Below are 27,800 nucleotides of genomic sequence, written 5' to 3' on the forward strand. Positions count from 1 at the left end.
TCAGCTTCCTTGCCCCTTGGTTGAGTTAAGTCTAAAGAATGTTTTGTGTCCTGGCAAGCAGAGGTCCCCAGGGGGATGAAGCTCCAGTTGTCCACAGTGGTAATTTGGTTTTTTTCTTGGCTGCCTTCCTTTACTGTCTTCTTTCCCTACTCCCCTACTGGTGTTTTGTAGAATCATCTCCCAAATGAACTGCTTGCAGTCAGATTTTTGGCTTAGTTTAGGAGAACACAAACTAAGAAAGGACTATTTAGATTTAGGGGACAATGATATATTCCTCAATAGAACAGAGTTATATGCACACAAGATAAAACATTTCATTTTCAGGATGCCCTGCTGTCAGTGTGGAAATATTAAGTCATATTCGGTAAATTCTGTTTAAGAACATGACATTTATGTATATATTTAAGAAAGATTTCTCATTTAAAGTAGCTAATAGATTACAGTTCCAGTGTTTGACCTTTGCCTATAAAGAAGTTTAAAACGTCCTGAATGATTCATTTGATTAGAGTTCTGTATATCCAAGATGTTACTGTGCTAATTAAAACATAGGTGTGAATGTTAAAGTATTTTAAAACAATGAGAGATCATTAACTTACTAGTGCTCAATAAAAAATCCTACCTAAGTCTACATAAATTCATGGTAATTGACTAGTGCAAGTATTAGTAAAGTTAATCATACGGTTACTACTCTCGATAGAAGCTTGCCAAATTAAAAAACAGCAGCAACTACTGACATGAAATACTGCGTTTATATCTGTGTGCACTCTACCTCAACTTCTCCTGGAAATTAGTTTACTAGGATATCATTATTGCTAACACATTTTCGCATTCTCCTAACCCTCCTTGGGTTATCTGAAATACGGGACAAAACATACTTTCACTCTACTACAGAAATGTAATCAACAGGAATAATTGTAGAGCAAACATTTTAAGTGTGGCCTGAATAAATTTGCCTCTGTGCTCCCCCTTCCTGCCTCCTCACCTTCGAGCTGGAAAGGGTAGAAGCACTTGAGGTGTGAATTTGGGGACAGGTAGAGGAGAGAGTTAGATCTCTGCCAAGAGGATGGAAGAAATCGATTTGTTGTTGTTCCTAGAGGAGTGGAACTGAATAAAAATGGCTGGAATGGGAGAGAGAACATATGGAAAAGTAATGAGAGGGAGAAGCCAGTGAACTTAAAAAGCAGACATGTCACATATTCATATTTTACAGTGTTTATGCTGTATTCTTCATCCCCAACTCTACAGTAAAATCCAATTCCCACAAAAAAGGCCACAAATGAGTGGATTTATTTTTATAGGGATCAAAAGGATAAGTAATTTTTGTTATTTATGTTAACAAAGGATCAATGCCAGGGCATGGATAAAAGTGAAAAATGCAGAGCAGAAAACAGTAATTTAGTGGAGACAGGAAGTTAAAGCCAGAAGTAGCCATAATATCGTAAGTCCCTGGGAACTCCCTTAAATATGAGGAAAGCCATTAGACTATGCACATAGAGGAGAAGACAAGTCCAATCCCATCTGACCTAAATGTCACAGGGGAGAAAAGTTAAGGGCCAAAGAGATGAGGGTAATATCTGAGTTTTTAACCATTCGGTGCCCACAGACATTACAACACTTAAAAATGCCCAAGTCCTAAAATTGAGCATCTCAGTTTTGGCCCCAGGGTGGAGTGGTGGACCAGCCTCTTTCCTAAGGCCTGGTTGATTGGTGAGACCTCCAGCCCCTGCCTGACCTTCAGGCGGTGGTGTTCTCGGAGCCTCCGATGACTCTGCTCTGTGCTGCAGGTGACCTTGGAGTTATTTTACAGGAGGCCACTCATCCCCCTGAAGCCTTGATCATATATATGGACAGAGGAGAGCTGCGGTCCTCTTTTACCTGATAATCCTTTGCCGTTATTTTCTGCCTGCTTCTCTGTCATTTCCACGCTGAATTTCCTTTCTGGTCATGCATCTACTTTCATTCCGCCATGGGATCTCGCTTTCCATTTAGTGGTACTCTTTCCAGCCTGGGTGATGTTTCCCTGTGTTGTCTGGCATCAGCACTCATGACAGGGCCGATCTATCAATTTGCTCACTGTCACACAGCTCAGCCACAGCTTATGCAATAAACACGCTGCTTCAAGTATGTTGGTATGTTGAGGTATTAAGGTAAAGCATGTGAGCTGCATACTTAGAAACAGCGGCAGGAGTTTATCTCTTCACTCTCATTGACATTTATTTCTGGGGAGATGAATGGGCGGCCTGGTAAGATGACAGTGTGTGTTGGGAATCAGATATTTGTGGACTTGAATTTTACGTTCTTAATAATTCACCACTGTTTCATTCCAGTGAGCCTCAATTTCCTTATAAAATGGAGATGGTAAGACTGTCTCATGTACGAGGAGAGGAATAAATGGAAAGCACCTTTCACGTAACACCTTCCCCGTGATAGGATTGTGGATGAGTACAGTCATGGTGCTGATTTGAAAGCAGTGACTCAATAAATGAGTCAAGGATGGAGCACAGAAAGGGGGAAATAGTAATTTTACAGAGGAGAAACCTTGGGGGAACCTCCATAACCAAGTGATAAGTGTGGGACCTGCTGTGCGTATGTGGATGTGATGAGAAGGCCGGTTGACCTTTCTGCATTCTTCCCCCAAATCCATATTCTCGGTCTAACAATGCAGATGCAACAGAGGGACAAACTTGAGGAACATTCCATAAAATACTTGAGAGTATAATCTTCAAATAGTGGGAAGGTCATGAAAAATCAGGAAAGACTGGAAACTGTCACATGAAGGATGAGATTGAGGAGACAGGGGCACTAAGTGTTATGAGGGACCCCTGATTGGATCTCGGGACAGTTAAAAGGATGTTACTGGGAAACTGATGAAATCCAAATAAAGTCTGTAGTTTAGTTCATACTAGTGTATCGATGTTAACTTCTTAATTTTGACAGATGTCCTGTGGTTATATAAGATGTTAACATTAAGGGAAGCCAGGTGAAGCGCATACAGGAAATTGATATATTAGCATGACAACTTTTATGCAAATCTAAAGTTATTATAAAATGAGAAGTTCAAAAAATTTTGTTTAATATTTAAAAGTAAAATTTACAGTGACAGGGAACATATCAGTGGTTGCCAGGGGTTGGGGTGAGTGGAGCATAAGGGACTTTTGAGGGGATGAGAGACCTGTTTTGTATTCTGAATCTGATTATAATTATATTAATTTATACATGTGTTAAAATTCATTACACATGTACACCAAAAGAGTCAATTTAAAAAAATAAAACAAAAGTGAATGGGAAGAATATAATAAGGTACAAAAATATGTGTATAGACTAAAGTTAGAGCCATGTTTCTCATATATTATATTGCCATCATGAAGTCAACAAAACCTTATTAAATTTTTTGTTCTATAATTTAACAAATATTTGTTGAGTCCCTACAATGTGTTGGACACTGTACTAAGGCTTCAAGGTACTCAAGAACTTGATGTATTGTTCTAGGTGTTTCAAAAAAGTCCTTATTCCAATGTAGGCCAACACATACTATAAAAAATATATATTTTTGTGAGGAATCAGGGCATGGGCATATGGAGAGTTAAATGGCATGAAATGTTTACATAACATTTCAAGGTCATGGTAGTATTATATTAAGCAAGGTGAATTATGATGATCTAAGTTCAGAGGAGACCTAAACATCCTTGGATATGGAATTTTTATGAAGGAGGTGCATAGAACCTGAGAAGAGATTACTTTGCCTATTACCTAATACTATTATATTTAGGAAAGGAATGCTTAAACACCACAATGTATTTTTTGCTTCAAAATTTATTTAAATACCACAATATATTTTTTTTGTTTCAAAATTGTTATGAACTAAATGTTTGTGTTCCCCCCGAATCCTTATGTTGAAGGTCTAACACCCTAGGTGATTTTATTGGAGGTAAGGCCTTGATAAGGTAATTTGATTTAGATGAGGTCATGATTGGGAGGGTATCCTCATGGTGAGATTAGTGTCCTTCTAAGAAGAGACCAGAGAGTTTGCTCACTCCCTGTCCACCATATGAGTATAAAATAAGAAAATAGCCATCTTCAGACCAGGAAGACAGCTCTCACCAGACATTGCTGCCTTGGTCTTGGACTTCTCAGCCTCCAGAATTCTGAGAAATAAATATTTGTTGTTTATATCACCCAGTCTCTGGTATTTTGCTATAGTAGTCCAAGCAAACTTAGACAGAAATTACACTACAGTGTCCATTATTAATGAGCATTTAGCATATGTAAAACACTTATAAGGACTTTCCATGTACTAACCAACAAGATTCTTGCAAGAACCCTAAGAGATAGATACTGTTATTTCCACCCCAATTTTAGAGATAAAGAAACTTAATCATGGGGCAGTTCAATGAAGTGCCTAAGATCAGACAACTTATCACTGGCAAAGCCAGGATCTGAATCCACGTGTCTTACTCTGGAGCACACATCCAACCCTCTGAAATACAGAATATCTACAGTCCTGGTGGTTTCATTTTTCAGCTGGAAATAAGCATACAATGTTTCAAATGTCAAGAAACTCTCTTTTTTCCCTAGAAAAAATGATTTAAAATACAAGTAATTATAAAACACTTTTTTCCCCATGGAAGCAAATAGCCTTTGCCATGCCCTCAGTTGGCACCCTGCCCCTTACTTATGTGCAGGGGCGGGTGCCTTTCACTTTGCCGCCTGCCGACGGAACGTGACCTTGGCAGCCTGGCATGCCAGCCAAGATTCCAAAATAGCAAAAGTAGAACTAAAGTTCCGGAAGAAACTTTTTGAACCACCAAGTATGCCTTGCTGTGTCAATCGACATGTTGATGGGCATGGCGATAGTCCTTTTATAGGTGGCTTGTTAGGGAATGGTTCTAAGTGCCGCTAAATTTCTCTGCTTGCCTGCAATGCCCTTGTAATTCTAATACCCTTGTATAGTATTTTCTTTATTTCGTGTTTTCCTGTTGTTAGATTGCCTAATTTGTCCAAAATATTTTTGTGTGTGTATTTCTCAGCAATGGCCCCATTTGCTTGCAAGCATTTTGGTGACAAAGACAATAATTACGGGATTTTGTTTTGAATAATTTTTGTGGGAACAAAAACAGGAATTCTAATTCTCTGTGCAGTTACTAAAAAACAAGGATGCTCTGCAAATGAATTATATGTGGCTAAATGTTCAGTTTTTATAGTGTATTTAATTCTGGAAGCTTAATAATAAATTTGATGCAAGCTGCCAGTGAACGGATATGTAGATAACAGCATATGTTCACGGTGATCCAAGAAAACTTAATCCTTTTATGGTGTTCCTCTATATTATTGATACCAAATCTTTCTCTCTAACCTAGACCACTTTTCTGAGTTCCAAACGCCATACTAAATCTATCCATTTTGATTGTGGTTTTCCAGCCTTGGCATTATTGGTGTTCTGGGCTGGCTAGTTTGTTGTGGGGGGTCACACTCTGTCTTCTACAATGTTCACCAGCATTCCTGACCTCTACCCGCTAGATGCAAGTACCATGCTTCCCCTCAGCTGAGACAATGAAAAACATCTCCAGCAATCGCCTCATGTCTCCTGCAAGATCATTCAATCCCTAGTTGAGAACCTGACTTAAATGTTCTATAGGTTTATGAAAGAAACGTGCAAACATTAAACTCGTTTTCCCTTCAGATCTCCCCCTCCAGAGAAATGAAGAGCATGTCCGAGGAAAACCTTAACTCCCTCCTTTAATAGCTGTGTCACTGCATCAAGCTACTAATTTCTCTACACCCCAGTTCCTTCATCTGTAAATAAATGTAGTAATAAAGCCTTTTTCATTTGACTGTAAGGATCGAATGGACTGATATGTGTAAAACATTTAGAACACTTCGTGGCACATAGTATTGCTTAAGTTAATAAATATAGGGTGTATACACACACAAAATGTGTATGTACTTTAACAACTGATAGCTCAATTGATGTTTCTTTTCAGATTTAACCCATTGGAATTAATAATTATTCAAAGCGTGTATACATTTTTTTGGGTCACCCTGTATTTGTAATAATAAAAGAATACTGTTAAATGTTAACAATGTTCATACAGTACAGGAAGTTCCTAAGATTCTTCTTTCCAGAGGACATGTACAGACAATTTTAAAAGGGAGATATACAAGTGATAGTAAATATATGAAACAATGTTTAACATCACTAATAATCAAGAAAATACAAAACAGCATTATGATGTACTACTTTATTTAAATCTGTTAAGTTTGAAAGATTTTTAAAATAATTGAAATATTGAAATTGATAACAGTGTGGCAAAAAGTCACTAACACTGTGTTCAGAGAATGTGTAGTGCTACATACTTTCTGGAGGGTTAGTGGAGGTGTGTATCCGAGCTTTCAAATATTATAGCCTTTAGGAGGACACACTGAGGCCTTTGGTCCTGTCAAAAAGTCCTCGACCATGTGCCGTTCGAGGCTACCAAGGCAAGAAGGGTTATTATTGGCAGTACAGCCATAACGTAATTATTGGACTAAATAAAACATGATAGTATATATTATGTATTAATCAAATAAACTAAATGTATAAATAAACATTATGGACTATTTGAACGCAGGGATGTTTTCTAAGTATGAAAGCTTCGATAGTACCAAATATTAGGGCCATTCGGTGTGGACCAAATATGCTCATGGACAGTTTTGATAGGAGCAAATTTCAAAGACCTTTTGTCATGGATCAACTGTCTCAGTGGATGTTTTGGACATGACCAAATGTCCACTAATCCTGAGAGAGTAACATGTTCAAAAATTAATACAGAAATATGTTGATTACTCTTATTTATGATGGGGGAAATTAGAAGCAACTTCATAGAAGAATGATGAAATAACTAATGGTGTATTTATGTCATAGAATATGTATCTATCTAGCCCCAAATGTCAACAGCACCAAAGTTGAGAAACGCTGCACTAAACTTACGGTTCCTAAAACTACAGTTCCCAGAGTAGATCCAAAAATGTGCTATGGGGACATTACAGATTTTGGATTTTGGAAACAGAGACATCTGTCAAACACCGCGTGAACTGCTAGCTGAAGGAAGCTAACAGTTTGACTATTATAGCTCTTCATGCCTTTTAATAACATCTTATCTTTGTAAAACTTGGGTTTTGGAGCTTGCTGTGATAAAAAATCAAGTATTTAGGGAAAATCATTTTGGAACAGGAAGTGAAAGTGGTGGTTTCCAATCTGATTCTGAGGTTTGAGAAGTTGTGCTGTGCCTAAAAGGTGTGAGGTTGTTAGGACATAAATAGTTATTAAGTTGTTTAGATCTGGCAACTCAGTAAACCCAATCAATAGGTATTTCTTTTGGCTTTAGTATAGTAAAATAATAACTGAGATGCTAAAGGCACCATGAAAGAGAAAGTTGGGAACTGCTGTGCTAGATTCATAGTTCCTTGTGCATAGATACCGTGTATTAGTACTTTATACCCCAGTACCTAGCACAGTCACAGCCCAGGTGTGAGGTGTGAGATGCCCAGTGGATGTCCGTGTGGAGATTACAGGAAATTGAGTACATATAGAATGGTGGGCTTGGAATAAATGAACAAAGAGGGCACATGTGCACTGTGGTGTCAAGGCAATGATACGGTTATTGGTGAAATTCTATAAACTGGTTCACTGTATGCTAAGATATCCCTAAATATACTTTTATTTCTATTTGGCCAAAAGCCCTTTATTTATATTTAGGGAAAAGAGCTTGGCTTTCTTACTCTTTGGCCTTGAGAGTATCTCGATTATAATTTCTTGATTTTAGCACTTGCAAGTTTACTTCCTCTAATTACCACTACAAACTTTTTTTTTAACAATACAAATTTCTCTTCTCCCTTATATTATGCATATCGACACAACTGTGTTGCTTTTCTGTAGGAATGTGTAAGAGGGATCAATTTGAATATCTCATCAATTTTTGGCTGCTTTCCTTCCTGTCCCGTTTGCCAAGCACTCCATGCCCTTGCCTAGTTATTCCATAGATGCTAGGAAGAGATGTTCTCCTTAGATTTAGTCAGTTTATTTTGTTTCAAATAAAAAGGAATCTTTTCAGTATCAGAATATGAATTAAGAGTATAAGCTCCCAGAAGCACTCTTGGTGGAGCGGAAAGCAGGTGGCTTTTAAAAGGAATTAAAGCAGCCCCCTGCATCCCACCCTCACTGAGGGGAATCAAGCAAATTCTTAGTTTTGTCATCTGCACACTTGGAATAAAAATAGTTACCTCTTGCCAGGCCGGACATGGCTCAGCGGTTGAGCGTTGACCTAGGATCCAGGTGATCGCGGTTCGATTCCCAGTCAGGGCACTTGCCCGGGTTGCGGGCTCAATCCTCAGGGGCGTGCAGGAGGCAGCCGATCAATGACTCTCCCATCATTGATGTTTCTCTCTCTCTCCCTCTCCCTTCCTCTCTCTGAAATCAATAAAGATATATTAAAAATAAAACAATTCTGACCTCTCAAAGCTGTGGTAAGAATTAGATGAGTCTAGCGGGTGGAAGTACCCAGCACTGTGCCTGGCGCCAGGAGGGAGACCGAGCCGATGTTCCTCTTCTCTTTCAGGCTCGCCTGTCCTGACACCTTCCCCCTCCCTCTGCTTATTCCTTGGTTTGACTTTACCTAGGATGAAGCTGATAGAATGTACTACCATTTTAAAATAGACAAGACTTCAGTTTTGTTGGTACCTCATGTTTATGATGGCGTTTTCCCCCTTAGCGTTGTGAAGCAATAGGTGTTATCAAATGTAAACACATCGCAGAAAGTGCCCAGCAAGGAGCAGAGCTGGAGAATCACTGTGTCGCCAGGGGCCACTTGCCGTCTCCTCGCCTGAGAGTGCTCCCAGCAGGCCTTCCGGCTCGGTTGGTATAGCTGGCCTGGAAGAACGTGAGGTCAGGGACCCCGTGGACAGTCAAGTTTCGAGATAATCAATACAGCCAAGTTTATATAGTTGTTCTAACTTCCACCAGCGCCTTTTACAGAGTTGCCAACGTGCAGCCCGATTTGAAATCTGACTTCCTTCACTTCCTCAGCTCAGTGGACCGTGTATTAGCTCTAATCACAATTCTGCTGGCCACTGGCTGCCCTGCTCTGCTCTGCTCTGCACACGGCTCACGTAGCGAGCATCGTTTCCCGGGCTCCTTGGCCAACTGTTTGCTTCGTGGGCTCCGCCTGTGGGAAGCGCTGGGTGGAGACTGAAGGGAGATGGAGAGGACTGGTTTACCTCCCACCTCCATCCCCACTCCGCACCTACTCCTCTCGTGGAAGCCACAGTGTATGTAATGGTTCCACATCTGTCCAAATGGCTGCATTTTCTCCTTCGCTCCAAATCTAACCTCACAGCCTTGGCCTTGCTGCCCATAGGGTGGTACCTCGGTGGCCTTCTGACTTTCTGGCTCCATCCTGCCAAACCCAGCTTCTGGGCTCTAATGTTCCACGTCTTCTCTTTATCACCCTGATCCTTGTGGCAGCAGCGCTTGTTAAATCTCTGCGGTCCTCCCCTTCCTCTGTTTTCTTTCATCTCTTCCGACACTTCTCCGGCTAATTCTGCCATAATCATTTTATTCTTTCAGGCACCTTGCATGGCTTCTCTTTCCCTGAATGGACACTAACTAATATAATGACGATAATATTTCTATAACTGTTGGTAATGAGTAGTGTAATTGAAAGATCAGAAAACCCAACATTTAAAAGAAATTGAGGGAAAACAAAGGGACCGGAACCTCACTCATGAACACAGGCTTAATTTGGTAATATAGACAGGTTTTATTTTTGTGACAAAGGATTTATGTGGACGAACTCTCTTAAATTATCAAAAAGAATGTGAGGTATTTGTCACATACAGTAGGTAAGTTTAATTTTCAGAAAAATAGAAACTACTATTAAACTTTACAAATATATATGTATATATTTTTACTGACACATAATTGACATACAAGATCCTATTAGTTTCAGGTTACATCATAGTGATTAAATATTTATGTACATTATAGAATGATTCATATAAGTCTAGTTACCATGTCTCCATACAGAGCTTTTACAATATTACTGACTATATTCCCTGTGCTGTACACTATGTCCCCATGACTTATTTATTTTATAACTGGAAGATTGTACTTCTTAATTCCTTTCTACCTGTTTTTCTATCCCCCAACTCATTTTCTGTCTAGTAACTATCAGTTTGTTTTCTGTATCTATGAATGTTTCTGTTGTGTTTTGTTTGTTCATTTGTTTTGGTTTTTAGATTTAATATATAAGTGAAATTATATGATATATGTCTTTCTGTGTCTGACTTTTCTCTCTTAGCACAATATCCTCTAGGTCCATCCATGTTGTTGCTAATGGCAGGATTTCATTCTTTTTTTATGACTGAGTAGAAACATATTAGCAGAGAACCCATTGGTCCATATTCTGCCAAGTAACAAAAAGACAAGATTTGACCGTGAGGCTCCTGATCCATGCATACAAAAGCTGAGAATAGTGTGTGGGATGTGTGTGTAGGGGGTGGTGTGGGTTTATAATGATACACAGTACATACATCTACAGAATAAATGTGAATGAATGAATGTAGGGTGTATATTTACATCTAGTTTTTATTACAAAATTTATTTTTTTATTTAAAATATTTTTCTGAGGAATCAGAGAAAATTTTAAAGAGATAACATGAGCAGACATGAAAAACTAAATGCACAAGTAACAAAAAAGTCATTTCAATATAGTTGTATCTGTTGTGTAATGAGCTCTTGGGTTTATTACTTTAATGAGTATATAATATGAGTCCATGAGTAAAACCCTGACTGTATAAAAATGAAATACTTTTACAAATACATATGTGACAAAGGACTAATAAATGGAATGTATAAATAACTCTCTAAATTTGACACTTTAAAAAACAACAACAAGTATTCTAATTAGAATATTGGCAAAAGAAATGAAGCATTTCAATGAGGAAGATAGATAAATAGCAAATAAGCATATGAAGAGATGTTCAAAATCATTAGCCATTAGGGAAATGAAATTAAAACCACAATGAGATATCAGCATCCACCCATTAGAACAGCTAAAATAAAATAGTGACTATGTCAAGTGCTGATGAGGAAGCAGAGAAATTGGATCTCTCATACATTGCTGATGGGAGTGTAAAATGATATTGCCACAGTGAAAAGTTCTTTTCCTAAAAAATATAAAAACATAGGGCTTACAGTATAAACCAACAATTGTACTTCTGGGAATTCACCCTAGGAAAATTAAAACTTATGTTCACATACACAAAAACTGTACAAGATTGTTTATTGCAGCTTTATTCTTAATAGCTCAAAACAGTAAACCTCCACAATGTCCCTCAACAGGTGAATGATTACACAAACTGCCCATGCCATGGAGTACTATATAGCAATAAAAAATGAACTACTGATAAAAGCAACAGCTTGGATGGATTTCAAGAAAATTATCCTGAATGAAAAATGCCAATCCCAAAAGTTCATACACATCCACTTATATACAATTGTATCAATGTTAACATTCTGGTTTTGATATTGTACTATAATTATGCAAGACGTAACCATTGGGCAAAACTGAGTAAAGGATACATAGGGGTCCTCTTTGTACTATTTTCGCAATTCTCTATGACTCTAAAATTATTTCCAAATAATAAGTTATTTTAAGCCATAATTTGCACACTTACTGCTGCTCACTGGAAATGGGTTACTTTGAAATCAGTGAGAAGTACAGGCATTTCACTTATTGTAGCCAAAATTGTTTATCTCTTTTTGTGTAGGATTTTCAGATTTCTTGCTTTTCTCATTTAGGAATATGCCCTCCCTGGTTCTGGTGCCGCCTTACTAGTGCCTGTTTTGTTTAGAAAGACAGTCATTTTTATAATTAATTCATTCATTGTTATTATAATTGGGGTATATGTCTTCTTTGAAATGTCCAAGTCATCTCATGGCGATTTCATTGTTCCTTTGGTACTCAGACTTTTCTTTAACTGATTAGAAACAGAAACAGAGTTGGGGATATTAAGTGCGTAGCAAAACAGAACAGCCAGGTGCTTTACTATTCTATTCTGTTCTGTTCTGTTTATTTTTCATTCCATTCCATTTCCCTGTGTGATTCCCCAACCTATTCTGCCCCATTCAAGTAATTTTATAAGTAGTTATTGAGTATCTGGTATGTGCCAGGTATTATTCTGGGTGACTTGGGCTGTACCGGGGAAGAAATCAGACAGAAATTGCGGCTCTCCTAAAGCTTACAGCCCAAAGAAGGGAGTCAAATAAAATAGGCATGGCATATAAATAAATGTTATAATATAAGTTAGTGGGTGCTATGGAGAAAAAGAGAAAGCTAAGCAGATGGAAGGTGTGGGGTGGGGATACAGGGAAAGCCCTCATTTTCAAACAAGAGAAGGTGTGAGAAACTGTGAGGAGGAAATGGTTTAGCCATCAGTTGATTCGAGGGAAGAGTTTTCTGGGAACTAGGATGGGAGGTGCGTGCACTGTTTAAGGAAAGACAGGGAGGCCCCTGCATCTAGAACAGTCCGTGAGAGGGAATTCATGGGAGGTGGAGCCAGAGGAAAAGAAAGGCCTGATCCTGTGGGGCCTGGGAGGGTCATGACCTTTATTCTGAACCAGCCAGCTCTAGGGGATCAGTAGAGGATCCAGGGATCCGATCAGTTTAGGACCATGGTCATTGCGTTAGAAAGACCTTGGCTTCTACTGTACTGTTGGCAGTGGAGTTGAGAGGATTGCCTGATGACTTTGACAGGGTGCGAGTTGGGGACCTGAGCAGCTGGAAGGAGATGGCTGCCGGCAATGCACGTGGATCGCAGCACCGATGGGGAGGGTTTGAGGGGAAATCAGTGCATTTTTAAACATGGTGACTCTGAGGTATCATTTAGACATGCAAGGAGACACTGCTTGTCAGCAGGGGGATATGTGGATCCTAGAGCTCAGGAGAGTGGTCCGCAGGGAGAAAAATATTTCAGTGTTGCCAACTCACAGTGATATTTATGATGAGATTAGATGAATTCACCAAGCAAGTCACTGTAGGTAGTGAGGCGGAGAGGGCCAAGCACTAAACCCTGGGGACTCCAGAATTAAGAGGTCAGGGGAGAGAGAAGTGACCGGTGAATGGGAGCGCAGAGGCCCCCAGTCCTGAAAGTGGAAACCGAAGCGTTCAGTGTCCTCTAAACCAAGTAAAAGCTGTGTATCAAAAGGCGCCCAATTGCTAAGATGTAACGATTACCATCAGTCAAGTGAGTGATGTGATTCAGTCTTACTGAACCCCTATTTTTATACTGGGAAACAAGATCATTTTTTGTTGAAAATGAATCATACCAAATTTTTGACTTTTTGTTGATCAAGTTGCAGAGAATCAACATTGATTTAAATTGCTTCTGTGGCGATTCTGTATTTCTTTGACCCATTATTTGCAGTAGATGATGGTGCAGTGTCTGGGTAAGAATGTGCGTTACACTTGCTCTATGAGGCTAAACTGAAATGTTTTTTATGTGTAATCATTTGAGGAAAAAGAAATTAAGCTTCTTATCTGTGTTATAATCCTGCTCGTTATTATCAGCATCTTTTATAAATAACACTTTTGTACTACCTTTCTCCCCAGCCTGTGCATGTTAAAAGATTAAGCATTTGACCTGGAATTACTAAATAATCCTTTATAATAACTGCGATTAAAAATTTCAAGCAGTGACTTATATGTGAAAGTTTACACTCTTCTTAATGAATGTCTCCATGTATTTTATTCAAGCATATAAAGTATTCCTATGCCAAGAGCATGAAGGATGATGGGTAGAAAATATAAACTTTTAGGAAATGCAGTTTTGCTCTCTAGGCAAAGGGCTACATTTTCAGTTCAAAAATTTTTCACCTGCAGAATATTTTGAAATGAACTTGCATGTATTTTGTGCATCTTTATGTGGCCTTTCGCTTATAATCTGTGTTGTATTCTCTTAGTTGCACCTTATGAGTGGGCTTTCTAGCACCCACAAATTACTGTAACAAAGTAAAACAAAACAAAACAAAAAAACTATAGACCTAGAGAACCGGACTGCTGAGAGGAAGGGAGCTGAGTAAACACCAGCTTCCCTTTTCACAGGGTCTGCTCCAAACAAAGCAGAAGCTGCTCCTTTATCCCAGGGAAGGAAAAATAATGACCGGGTTTTCTTTATTTTTCTGGTGAGCAACTGAACTGCTCCCTCCATCTGGCTCATTGTCTCGTGCCTTTTATTGGCAGGGGGCTGTGACCAGGTACAGCACTCTCTACCGCACGTCTGTTTTCTTGACCACAGTGTATATTTTGAGTCATATTTACCAACGCTGATATTTGGTTTCTCTCGAAGCAGCGGTTCAGAGAGAAATTCAAGACTGAAACTGGAGGCACAACCTTTTTTCCAGGCATGTAAGTGTGTGTATGTGCGTTTGCAGAATTATCATCAAGGAGAGAAGATCATTCGCCCAGATGGCATCACCTTCATAGAAACTGCTCGTAGGCACATGCTTGAAAACCGTTTCTAATCCAAATGCACTGGGAGCATATTGTTTTCAAAAGTAGTTGAATTGCTCTTTGAACCTTTTATTTTATTAAATTCTACTTTAACTGGAATTTTTGAAATAATCGCTCTTCCAAAGAAGTCACCCCTTGAGTGTTGTGTGTGCGAGCCTTGGTGTGTATTTGTGTTGTGTGTACACCACTGTGTATTTTGGCACGGCCAGAGTCAGCAGGAAGGCTCCGGGGTTGGGGCTGCTTTCATCCTATGTTCCACCCTCACAACCTTCCTGCTTTACGATAATTCTGAAACCTAATGCTCCTGCCACTTCTAACTCACAACTATGTTTATTTGCCTGTGGCCTGTTTTATTGTAAAATTAAAATCTTAAGAACCCTATGTCTTAGGGTGTTTTTTCCCCAAGATCAGTATGGTTGCCTTAAAGGCTAAATGACTGTGTTTTACTGGTGTGTAAAGATTCAGTAAAATATAAATCATGGTACTTTTGTTTTAAGAAGACATTTTTAAAGGTAATATATGCTGCAGACTTCAAAAAAGTCCAATAAACCAATTAAGAACAAACTGTACTTGTCTGAACTTATCATTTTATTCTGCACTTTTCCATGATGTGTTAAGTCTGAGTTTCAGAAAATCCTCAATGCTTCAGTGCCAGGTAGCCACTGGTAGGGGATTAGAGCTACGGTTATTTAAAAATAAGTTTTCACAGTTCTTGAATGTCTCTAGGAATTTTTTTTGCCCATGGCAAGTGACAGAGGAAATTAAAGCTGATTTCTTTCTCTGCCAATGTAAACCATTAGATAGGCGGCTGCCATTGATTTTATTTCACAGACTGGTAAATTATAGTCTCATCATTTTCTGGTAATGCCCCTCATGGTGATGAGAAAAACATCATTGATTTGAAGCCAAACTGGGGAGAGGCAAGAAAAAAAAAAGAATTCTTTAGCTACTGAACAGAACCAAATGCTTTGGACAATATGGGGTATTTCTGTAGAAAAAGAGGGGGATTTTTTAGCCAAAAAATGAAGTTTAGTTTATATTTAAGCACTGAAATATAAAAATAAATTGCTGAGGTGACTTTAATTTTACTAATATAAGCCTTTGCTAATAATGCTATCATGTTATGTTAACCAAGAAAAAGGGGAATTCTAAGATACTTAAACTGTGGATAATTTTTTTTTCAGTTTTACTTTTCACCTTTAGTTGGTTTTCTTGTCTCTAATTACTGGCAATTTTTTGTTACTTTATTAAGTAGTATGGGTGGTTCTTGAATATCCATCACATTTCATGAGAACAGAATAATATTTTCGATTTTTCTCAAATTGGGTTTTGTATTGCCCTATAGTTGTATTTTGTAAGTAAGGAAAATATTTATCCTATTTTCATAAATAATGAATTACAAAATGTAAATAATCAGACTGTTGGTGAAGTGCTTTGAACATTTTACTTATTTTTGAAATTTTACTAATTTTTATTTTAATCTGTCAAAGAGGTATCCAATGTATGTTTACTACATACCTACCATCCATGTGTTCTAGGTGTGATGAGGGTAACAGATGGTAAAATACCATCTTCTCCTCAAGGAACTTACCGTCTGGCCCAGTATGTGTTAAGAAAGGGAGGCTGGGGTATTATTGACATTTTAGACAGGACAATTATTTGTTGTGTGGAAATGTTTAGCTCATTGCTGGAGGTTAGGCTCCTCTGGCCCTTGACCATTGATCATTAGTAGTAACATTGGTTATTGTGCAATGAAAAATACTTCCATATATTTATCAAATGTCCCCCAAAGAGGCTGTTAGTAGCACCCCTTCCTCCTGAGAACAGCTGGAGGGACTGAAGTATATTCTACAAGGATAGGAAGCAATAATAGAATTCTCTTGGTCTATAATCACTTCCTATTGATTATAGAACTCTCTTGTTGAATTGACGTTAAGGAAAGACACATACCATGGAAGTTGAGAAAACAGAGGAAAAAAGGCTGAGGCAGTTTCCCCTGTTTATACCAAGTTATGTTACAGATTACTCTTGAAGCTCATGCTGATCCTTCTGCTATGACTATCTTCTGTTTTTTCCTTTCTACTTTTGTATTCTCCTGGCTAACTCCTACTTAGTCATCAAAAGTACATTGTTATAGTATCCAAGAAGCCTTCATTAACTTTCTATTTTCTTAGATTGGGTTGGATGGTTCCTATCTTTGTTCTTACAAATCTTTGGGCATACTTCTGTTGTCTTCCAGCATTATATTGACCACATCTGCTGTGGATCAGTTATAGCTGCTCAATAGATTGTACGATTATTGTGGGCAGAAACTATGCTATACCCTACCTAGTTAAATTCTACTTGTGTAGTACATGTTTAATAAACTGACTTGAACTTGGCAGATAAATGATGGAAGCACATGAAGTTGTCTAGTCTTTCATTGATTCTTGACATCAAATTAGAATTGTGTTCAAAGTTTCCCTTAATGTTTAACTATGCTAATTTTAAGAAGATTCTCATGCCCTGCTGTTGGAAATGTAACTTGGTACAATGCTTTTGGAAAGTCATTTGGCAGTAGGTATCAAGAGATTTACAAGTTCATGGCATTTGATTCATTAATTCCATTTCTGGGAACCTCTCCTAAGGAAACAATTCTAATTATAGAAAAAGCCTTATGCACCAAAGTCTCCATTTCAGCACTGTTACTAATAGCAAAATATTGGAAACTCTTCAATAAGTCTGGGTAATAAAAATGGGACTTTGCTAATTTTCAACAAACTACTTCTAACGGGCAATTTGGGGGAATTGAGTTTTGTGAATATGATGTTTTTTAGATGAAATGAATTTATTCTGAAATAAAAATGAGGAGATTTTTAAACCAAAAAAATAATATAAATACAAAACAATTTGAGTATATCACTCATTTTAGTTCAAAGATACACAAATACATACACACAGGTATATATAGAGTAGAAGCTCCTCATTCAGGGAAGGTAAGTTCTAAGACACCCCCTTCCAGTACTATCCTGAAACCGCGGGTGGTACTGAGCCCTATATATACTATGTTTTTCCTGTATATACACACCTATCATAAAGTTTAAGTTATAAACTAGGCACAGTAAGACATTAACAACCATAACTAATACTAGGACAATTATAACAATATACTGTAATAAAAGTTATGTGAATGTGGCCTTTCCCTCTCTCAAAATATCTAACTGTATCACCCTTCTTCTTGTGATGATGTGAGATGAAGTGAGGTGAATGACGCAGGCATTGTAACATAGCGTCAGGCTGCTGTTAACCTGATGTTGCGTATCAAGCATTTTATGGCTTCTCTTTGGCGTATCTGAATTGCCAGCATCACTGCTCTTAGGCTTTGGGGCCCTTATGAAGCGGAATAAGGATTACTTGAATGCAAGCATTGTGGTACCTTAACTGTCAATCTGATAATCAAGATGCTACACAGTGACTACGGTTGAGGCACGTACACAAGGTGGATACACTGGACAGAGGGATGGCTCGTGTCCCGGGCAGGACGGAGTAGGATGGCATGAGATTTCATCACACTACTCAGAACAGCACAGAATTTAAAGCTCACGAATTGCTCATTTCTGGAATTTTCCATTTAACATTTTTGGATTTGGCTGCAGATAACTGAAAGCTCAGAAAGCAAAACCACCAAATAAGGAGGGGGACTGTATGCATAAAAGGTCCAGCAGTATATATTAAGATCTTGACCGTGGCAACCTCTGTGTGTTAGGAATTGATTTTTTTTTTTTAATATATCTTTATTGATTTCAGAGAGAGGAAAGGAGAGGGAGAGAGAGATAGAAACATCAGTGATGAGTCATTGATCGAGCCCGCAACCCAGGCATGTGCCCTGACCCGGAATCGAACCCTGATCGCCTGGATCCTAGGTCGATGCTCAACCGCTGAGCCATGCCCGGCCGGGCAGGAATTGATTTTTATATTTTCTGATTATTGTTGCTTTTTCTAATTTTCTACAACATCCTTGCACAAGTGTAATAATAAAAGATGATTTTTAAAAACAAGTAAGTGAAAACAATATGCAAGTTTCATTATGGTTAAATTAAATATTACAGCATTTATAAGAAGTTTTAATATTAATAGCATGTACAATGTTTATATCATAATATTCAGTGAAAAGAGCAGAGTGAAAAAAATTTTTTACATAGTTTGGTCTCATTATGTTTGTATTCAAAAAATAGATCTTACAGTTACTTTTTTTGCCTTTTTTACTTTTCTATAGTAAGTACATAATAGTTTTTACTTGGAGAAAATATATATCATCAAAAATTCTCTTAGAAGAACTCTAGTATGTGTTTCAGAAATTTTAAGATATTTTCTCAAGCAGTGAAAAAAGTTATAGTTGCAAATTATGGCTGTATTTAAATAAAAGTACTAACATTGTGTGATAGAAATACGTGTTAGGAGGGAATATATTATGTCTTCTGTAAGGATCGGATGAGATCCTACAGACTTCTTGTGGGCAAAAATGGTTATAAAGTTGTATGAATGCACCATAAAGGTAGGTTTCTTAGTATTACTTTTCATTAAATCATTCATTTAGCAATTATGTGTAGAATATAGACTTGGATCATGTGGATTTAGAAGTAAGAAATGTTAGAGGAGATATACCTAAAATTGACTGTTGTCTTATCATTTGGCCAAAAGTTGAGAGAAGGTTAAATTCTCTTATGACAGCAATATCATATGTGATCAAAAGTCCAAAGCATCTTTACTATGTAAATAATATTTACTAAATTTCCATATGCTCTCTCAGCTCTTTAATTCGGTTCCCTGATTTCTGTCTCATTCCAGTGTTGAAGTCAGCAGCCAAATTCCACATATGGAAAAATGTTCTTCTGGAAGTAAATTGAATATTTTAAAATTTACTGTCACTTATCTTAATATTTAACTCAATAAAACTTCTGTTTCTCAGTGTTTCCCCACACATTTTCATGTGTTTGTTAAATTGTTGGTAATGCTACATAATTCAGCAAGAAACTAAATGGGTTCTACCTCATGTAGATTAGTTTTAGGGGTAATGTGATAAATCATTCTTTGAAGTAATTGAATAAGTCTAATAAGTGCTATTTGATTTCTTTTTGGTGTAACCAACTTTGTTTACTTCGTCGTGGTAAATTTAGAAGGCTATTAATATTACTACTTATTCAGAGGGCCTCTGAATATCTTTTAATGAGAAAAATCTACCAGGTAATGGTAGAAACTCAAGGAATCCAATTGATTCCATAAGAATTTTTGATGGATCTCATTAATATTTCAGTTTTAAGTTAAGAGAGAATATTCTATGCTCAAATTCCCAGCTACTTTAGGTTTAGTATGATTATAGTTATTTTTAAACCCAGAAGAAGCTATTTTGGAGTCTTATTAGTTCAACATTCTAGATCTATTCTCCATATGATATTGACTTAAAATTTAAAAAGCAGATGTAGGTCAAAGGAGAATCTGAAAACACTTTCAGTGTTTTATCCTGGGGTTTTGACAACTTGAAAGCAATGGCAAGATGCTGAGGTTTCCTTTATATCTAACCTCCACCCTCCTAGTATATTTTACAGTCATCTCTTCCTAAATATTCTTTATTAAAAGTAAAAATAAACGTATAATTCTTATGCTTGTTCTTCATATCAGCAGTAGTATCTGTTTTGTGTATAATACACAGAGACAGAAACAACACCTCAGGAGAGATAGGCCTGCGACAAACACACAAGAAACTGTTAATAGGTTTTTCTTCTAGGAGTAGAGGTGGGAAAGGGGGTGAGAAGGAGAAGTGCTTACCTGCTGCTTTTTCCTTTGCACTATTGAAATGTTTTCCCGTGAACATACTGCTACTTTTGTAATTTAAAACAAAAAGATAAAATTTTTATTTATTTACACACAGATTTTAACTTTAGAATAGGCTTTTGGCATATTATGAGTTTTTAATAAATACTGAATTCTGTTTCAGCGTTTACCTGAGTTTCTTTTTATTTTTAAAAGTGTGCCTACCACGTGCTGAACTTGAAAGAAGCTAGCATTACAAAAATTTTAACAAGATGCAAGACCTAGAGTAAACAGGCACAAGTACTTTAAAGATATTTAAAGAATATTCTTACATTTGTTAAACTTTGGCCTCCAAATACAGAAAGAGTTTCTTTTCATAATAAACCAAAAGCATTGCATACAGTATAATCCATGTAGAACTTTATATAATCAGTACACTTTTCTCACCCAATCATTAATTGTTATTCTTCTTATGTTTTATACATTTCATTTTCAGAATTCTCAGAAAACATACCCATTTTCCTCCTACTAAAAATAAACATACAGTTCATTCCTAAGTGTAGTATATTTCCAATTATTGGTGTTTCTGCCACAGGCCATGACAATTAAAGGAACTGGAGATATACAAGGGGTAAAAGGTGACAAGAATGACATCCTGAGAACAATATCATCTAAAAGCTGTACATGAGGGCTTATTTCAAGACTGAATTTCAGAACTAATCCCCTAAATCTTACACCATATCGTACAGTGGAGACTGAGGTTGAGCCTTGCTTAACACACTAATACGTGGCTCTGATATACCAAGTTCGTATGATGATTTAGTCTCTCTTTGGGCTGATTCTGTTTTCTCACAACTAGTGTAACTTTTATATTAAACATGTGGGATTATACAGTGCCAATAGAAAACCAACTCGAACCTCTTTCCCCTCTGACCATTCAAACTAGTACTGGAGGAGTCTGACACAACTCTGGGGATAAATTATAGGTCCCATGAAGTCCTCAAGCCACTTTAACCCTAGATTGTTTCAGTTCTGTCATTATCAATATAACACTCAAACTTTATTCAAAGTAAAAATTTCTGCCCTCCTGGACAGATTCTAGCACAGTCCTGCGTCACTCTTGCCATTTTCATTTTTCCCTGGCCCAAATCTGGGCTACACGATACACCTACACCTTCGACCTGCCCATCAGGTGGCCGTCTTTTCCCCAGTGGATTCCATTACCTCTCAACCTTGGCTTTCATACTTTAGAGTTCTCAGACTTGAGTTAGAAACCAGTCCCCCCTGTCTCCAAAACTTCAGGTTTTCTACGTGTGTTCTCTGAAGCCCTTCTTATTAATCTTAAGGTGAGGGACAAACAAGCCTTCCATCACTACAGAGGAGGGGTGGGGATGGGAAATGTATTGACGTTCTCCCTCAGGAAATGCTCCGTATCTTTTCTCCAGCTCCTTGGTCAGTTTTACTGCAGTTCATTTATACCTTTGAGAGTTGAAGACCCAAGGGTCCCACAGGGGTTTTCAGTTTACTCCTGCATGGGTGGTCTAGAATGTGGGAGTAGCCGACACCTATTTTTCTGGAACTTCAGCCAAAATAGAGACAACTACTTAGTAACAGCTTTGGGAATATAACTTTTATGTAGCCTCTGCAATACTTTTTCATTCAAATGTCACATTCTAAGGTCTACTTGTTTTGTATTTGCTTGTTAGAGGCAGTAATGCTGGCTGCAATCCCTAAATATAAGTTTAGATACTTAAGATGGCTCAAGATGACCCAAACCTTGTGTTTTCCTATATTTAGACTGGTTATTAATTCACTTGAATAGATAGTGCATAACATAGTATGAACAGTTATGTACATGGTTTTGTGTGGATGTGTTTGTTTGTTTTACTCTTGTATATACCTAGAGGTTGAACAGCTGGGGTCATACATGCTTGTCAACACTTGTTATAATATCTTTTTTGATTATAATGGTTCCAGTGGGTGTGAAGTAATATCTCATTGTGGTTTTGATTTGCATTGCCCTAAAGACTAATGATGTTGAGTACCTTTTCAGCTGCTTATTGATCATTTCCATGTCTTCTTTGAAGAAATGTCTTTTCAAATCCTATTCTATTCTGTGTTTGCTAGCCGTAACTATTCAATGCTTAACTTCTAGGTGGGTTTTTCGTTTGTTTGTTGCTGCTGTTTTTTGCCTTTACTGTTAGCTCTTTAGTTGTTTCACCATCCTGCAGTCTTTAATATCTTGGACTCAGAAGACTTTCTTATAACCCCTACAGACAGAATTGCTTTTTTCTATTTCTGTGATTTCTTGATGTATTTAAGGCGCTTAGCACAATACCTTTCATAGAGAAAACTCTCAGAAATTGGCACCTATTAAATACAATGCTAATTATGTATTCAAATCATTAGTATAGCCTTTGTTATATTCTTTGATTTCTCACCATCTCTTCTCTCAGATTCTCACCCTGCTTAGATTATAAATCTTTTGATAACAACTAGTTATTCCTCCTCATCTTTCTATTGACAGGGGTTACATAGTTTAGAAAGAATAAAACTGAGTTAAGTTGTAAGAGTGTAAATAAATAAAACTGTCCATTATTACAAATTAATCTATCTTGTTTCTCTCTGTCAAGTTACGATTAGTATTAACTTGGTGATAAATAAATAAGACATTAAAGTTTTCTCAATTTTGAAGTGACCCTTTTTTTTAACTTGCCTCTTCCTCTTAAACTTCCAAATATATATGTATTTTTAAAGGAGAATTGTATTTCTGGCTTTATTTTACAATTTGGTTTTATCAGTTCTGTGTGCATAATGAGGGGAAGCTGGCATATAGTAATCTAAGCTAAGTGAAAAATAAGTCCTCAGTTCTAATGTACAAAAACAGAATCTAAGATGCCAATTTTTTAAAATAATTTTTTCACTCTGAATAACAATTAGGTGCACTATAATATTTATATCCCTTCCAATTATTTTATACCACATGCTTATCATGTTCATTGGGTCTCTATTTCTAATTCTTTTGCTTAAGATGCTACTTTTTTTTACTAATATTTTACTAACAGGATATTAAAATGCAATTCATAGTATGCACAATTTCAATTCTATACCTTTTTTTTCCTGCAAGACATAGCAAGTGTCATTCTCTAGAAAGTTATTTTTGAGCTCATCTTTGGGCTCTACTGTTCCCTATGTTTCCCTTTATCCTTTTGAACTGTAAAATCCATGAATATAAGCACCATGCCTTAGTTTTCTTTGTATCTCAAATGCCTAGGCCAATGCTCAATGAATGTATTTTTTAAAGTGTCCCATGGTTTGTTTATCATATAACTTACAATTGAGAATCTAAATATTTTTCAAAGGGAGAATTTCTGAAAGCAGTTTTTTTTCTTAGCATCTTAACATCCAAATTCTGCTTGTTCACAAGATGACTTAATCAGCACCATATCAGAGACAGCTTGCTGTGTTTACCATTGTTAGTTGGGCCAGCATATGTCCCAAACAGTTGGAATGAGAAAAACAGCATTGACTTGAAGCCAAACTAAAGAGAGTGGGGGTGGGAGGAGGGTTCTTTAGCTGTTGAACAGGACTAAATGCTTTGGACAGTACAGGGTACTTATGTAGTTAAAAAAGGGTGGGTGGGTATTTTTTAGCAACCCCCCCAAAAGAAAGGTTCAGCTCATATCTAAATGCACTGATATAATAAAAATAAGTTGCTGATGTGACTTTAGTTTTCCTCTATAAGCCTTTGCAAGTAATGTTATTTTGCTATGTTAACCAATAAAGGGAATTCTAAGATATGTAAATTGTGGGTAGGTTTTTTTTTCAGTTTTACTTTTCAACTTTAGTTGGTTTCCTTGTTTCTAATTTCTGGCAATTTTCTGTTGCTTTATTAACAATGTGGGTTTCTTTGAATATCCATCACATTTCATGGAATCAGAATATTTCTGATTTTTCTCAAATTGGGTATTGCTCTGTAGTAGCACCTCGTGAGGAAAACGTTTCTTATTTTCATAAGTAATGAATTAGAAAATGTAGATATTTTTGTTTGTTACACCCTACTGAGAAACAACTCTCGTACAAAAGATATATTTTCAATGAAACAGAAAAGAGAAAGTACTGTTTTGCTCTTTGTAATGGAAGGTTTAAGGAGAAGTTTCCAAACAACACAATCAGGGAATAAAACAATTTTGGCTATAATTGAGTTTTATATCTCAGACAAAGCCTGCTCTAGGGTAATTTTTTAATTAGATAAAGTTTTTCTAAAGGAGTTCCTGGTTTCCATTCTCTGTCATTTTCTCCTACTTGGTAGGAGTCCCTCTCTTCCCTCCTACAACCTTTTGCTGGTTATTGATTTACCCATAGAGATCAATGGAGGCCAACAGTAATTGCCTCTCATGAGATAGACTTTTTGATAGGAACTAATATATATTCTGGATAATTTGGGGGTAAGGAGAGAATAGCCTTGGTACAGAAAGAGCCTCAGGAATCATTGCTTCAGCTTGTTTATTCGGTTTATATACAAACAACCCAAGGCCCACTGTAGTAGAGTGATCAGGATTACAACTGGGAACTTAGTTTTTTATCTGCCATGTTCTGCTTCTATCCTGTGGCAAGATATCAGGCACTAGCCAGTGACCGAAAGAAGATAGATTGATAGATTAATTTATTCCCTAAATCAACTATGTCCCTTGAGGGAGAGAAAAAAGTAAGACAGACTTGGTTTTAACAATGAGGTGTTCCTGATGAGTTTGGAGAAAGCATTTTCAGCGCACCATAGGAGGTGGAAACGAGGCTTGTACCCTGGGACCTGGAGGTGAGCGTGCACTGGAGGGATGCACTGTGTACTTAGAATCCCTCAGGCCCTGAGGCTTGGTTGTCAGGTCAAGTGTGTCCGACCCAGCTTCCTCTTTGCTGAAGATGAGTTTTTCTTAAGAGGTGCCTTAGTCATTTATGCAAATGGACATCTGCTATGCCAGCCCCACCTGCTCTTCAGACATGCCCAGAAATTTCTGAACCTTGGCTTTGACTAAATCCTGCACCCTGCCAAATGTACCTTGAGAGGAATAAGCCCAACTGAAAGGCCTACATAAACCCAGCAGAGGCGTTCCTGCCGGGCAGGCTGAACTGCCTCAGCGCCCTAAGGAATCCCAGGCGGGGAGGAGAAGCCTGCCTAACCCCTGCACAAGTGCGTTTCTCAAAGCATCAAGCAAAATTGCATCTATTTTTTGTTCTCATTTCTTTTAACGTATTTCCTTTTTTTTTTTTTTGAGGATTATAAATTCCAAACCATTGACCTAAAGCACTTGAAAAAACAAACTAGAACTTAAAATTTTGTATAACAAATGAGTTCTCAAGCTGCCGAATGTCCTCTATTGGTCTGATCTAAGTTACATTATGAATTCTGTGGAAAATAAAATTGAAATCATTGGATTCAGAATGGCTTTTCTAAGCTCTATGATTAGCCGTGTATTTCCTATGATCTTGGGTTACATTAATTTAAAATTACATTAATATCTGGAAGAACATTTGGGTAACTATTTTTTTCCATTAGCTTTTTTTTTTCTTTCTTTCTTACAATGCCTAAATACGAGGGCTATTTTGTTTGAGGCACCGAATTTCTTTAGTGGTTTGGCTATAGATCTATCACTAGGGTAAAATAGCCAACCTTGTAGTAGTAGTATTGTAGCTTTGAGGTACATGTGATGTTTCTTTAAAACCTCAAGGTTTTAAAATATTCAATATGAACTGAATCAACCCACACATTATTAACAAAAATTTTAATGTCACATAAGCACAGTATCCTGTAATTTCCAAACATTCCTTTCCTACGCTCATTCAAATGTTGATTTCCATAAGCTGTACTAGCCTTTTGAGTCCCTATTTTATATTTTTATGTATTATTTATATATAAAGATACTTATATATCATATATATGGAATTGGAAATAATTACTACACAGATGGGAGCAGTTTATGCTTTTTTTCTTTATTTTATTTAAGGAAATTTTAATCAAACAAATGTTTGTTCTAAATATAGCTTCATGCAGGGTATGTTATCTTTGCCTCGTGGAAAAGAGAGAGATTAAAAGGCGAACACATTTGAATCTTTTGGTATGGAATATGGTAGTGACTTTCATTTAGTGTCATTCGGGATTAATATTGACCATGATTTTAAATAAGCAAGATAAAAAAGTCACACTTAAAAAAAGATGTGTATCTGCCCTTAGGAAAATTAACATTAACCTGTCCAGTACACCTTATCCTCACCTGATGATAAGGTTGCTGTATTAAATGAAAAAAAATCCTTGCAAAAAAAACCACTAGCTAGTGCTCAGCACATTTTGCTTACTTAAAAATGCCATAGTTCTTATTTATAATTTTATTTTCCAGTTTACTCCTTAATGAGAAGCACTAGCAACAGAGTCTAAAATTAATATATCAATCCAGTGAAAAATACCTAGAGCTTCTTTTATATGACATTTCTTGTCAGCATAATCTGCTTCCTAAGTATGTTTTCTTTTAGCTGAAATAAACTATGGTGAGTTTTAATCTTCTACATTAAACCAGTAGGGTAAAGATTGGAGAGTGGCTTGGAAATTTTCTAATCACAGGGAAGTACCATGTGTGAGAATAAAAACTGGCCGTAGATTTCCCTGCAGCAGGGTTTGGCAGACTTCTTCTGTTAGGGGCTGATAGTGAATGTTTTAGGCTTTGCAGGTCACACTGCCTGCCTCTATTACACTGAACTCTGACTTTGCAGTGTGAAAGAGCCTTGGACAATACTGTGTTCTAATAACACTTTATTTATGAACACTGAAATTTGAGTTTCATATAATTTTCACGCCATGAAATTTGTGTGTGTGTGTATGTTGTTGTTGTTTTTATCCATTTAAGAATGTGTAAATCAAAGCCTTGGCCGGGTAGCTCGGTTGGTTGAAGTGTTGTCCCCATATGCCAAGATTGTGTGTTCGATCCTGGTCAGGGCACATACAAGAATCAACCGATGAATGAATAAATATGTGGAACAACAAATCGATGTTTCTCTCTCCCCCTCACACTTCCTCTATAAATTCAATTTTTCTAAAAAGCATGTATAAATCATTCTTAGGTAGCAGGCAATGAAAACAAAAGGGGTGGACGAGGCTGGATTTGCCTGTGAGCTATAGTTTGCTGACCTCTGTTCTGCAGTCAGTTCACTTTTAATACTTTAAATAACTTCTCATACTTTTTGTTTGTACAAATGGTACACTTCAAATTATAGAGTGATCATCTCAAAGCTATGCTTAAAATATTGAGAAGCATTCTGTAATGCTGACAGTTCTCTGAATACAGGCTATTTCTATAAACAGATACTATGAGCTCTACCAGAAATAGACATTTTAATGACAGTCTAATTAAAGAGAAGCCAAAGAGAAAAATGTTACATTTTCTTATGCCAAATTATGACTATCTTTAATTAATG

The 27,800-nt window shown here is 37.1% G+C and overlaps 1 protein-coding gene across 13 annotated transcripts in view; it reads left to right on the top strand.

The window, feature by feature from the left end:
* The window catches only part of HDAC9 (histone deacetylase 9), a 696,981-nt gene that overhangs the window by 350,980 nt on the left and 318,201 nt on the right, over nt 1-27,800 (top strand). The gene's annotated exons all lie outside the window — the stretch shown is intronic.

Source organism: Miniopterus schreibersii (genome assembly GCF_964146895.1).
Source record: "Miniopterus schreibersii genome assembly, chromosome: 9".
In the NCBI taxonomy this organism is placed as follows: domain Eukaryota; kingdom Metazoa; phylum Chordata; class Mammalia; order Chiroptera; family Miniopteridae; genus Miniopterus; species Miniopterus schreibersii.